The sequence below is a fragment of the Schistocerca cancellata genome, chromosome 7 (assembly GCF_023864275.1).
Source record: "Schistocerca cancellata isolate TAMUIC-IGC-003103 chromosome 7, iqSchCanc2.1, whole genome shotgun sequence".
Taxonomy (NCBI): Eukaryota; Metazoa; Arthropoda; class Insecta; order Orthoptera; family Acrididae; genus Schistocerca; species Schistocerca cancellata.
The window spans coordinates 432,327,157-432,327,976 of record NC_064632.1 but is presented as its reverse complement, the minus strand read 5'-3'; positions in this window follow the sequence as shown (position 1 = coordinate 432,327,976).

Here is an 820-nt window from a genome sequence, read left to right as displayed (position 1 = left end):
TTTGTGAATAAAATTCCAGCTGAAAGTAATTTTGCTTTCTCTACATGCTTAGTGAAGAAAGCAGGGTTATCGCAGATAATAATCACGGTTGTCACGACTGAAACAAAGATCGTGAATGACATTTACATGTTTATCACGTACCTTATCCAGCTCGTACGCTACTTCAACACAGTAAAAATAATAGTAAAACATAGTAAAAAATAAATACATTCTTTTGACATACCTATCTATTACAGACATTCACATATTAAATTCTAATTTCTGTTGTCTTAGGAGCCGCTTCTGTAAAATAATCGGTTGGGAACCAGCAATTTTCCAACGCTTAGTTTTTAGGTTACTCTTAACGAGTACACAAGCAGGATTTCTCTTGCTTTCTGTCTCGCGTAACGAACTGCACCGGGCCAATTTTGCGAGATTACACGCGTCCCTGTTTATAAGAGAGTCAGAAGGCAGCTGAATTCTTGATGGTAACCGTGCGCTTTCCCAGTTTTACCCACTTACCTCAAAGTCTATATATATTACTGCGTTGCTTTACAATTAGTTTGCGTGGCTGACAACAGATAATTATTTTATTTCCCTTCATTGGCTCCGCAGGCGAGACGTACAAACAAAAGTACGCATATTCAGCGCGACCATGTGGCGCCCTAATATGTTCACGCCATATAAAATAAGCCTACCGGTAAATATGTATAATGGAATGAAAATACCAAATGAAATTATAGCCGAAAGGGGCGACCGGAAAAAATAGGTGGTCGCCTTGTTCGCTGACAGATTCTTTTTTTTTTTTTTTTTTTCCAGAGAGTGTAATCTGTTGTAAGGA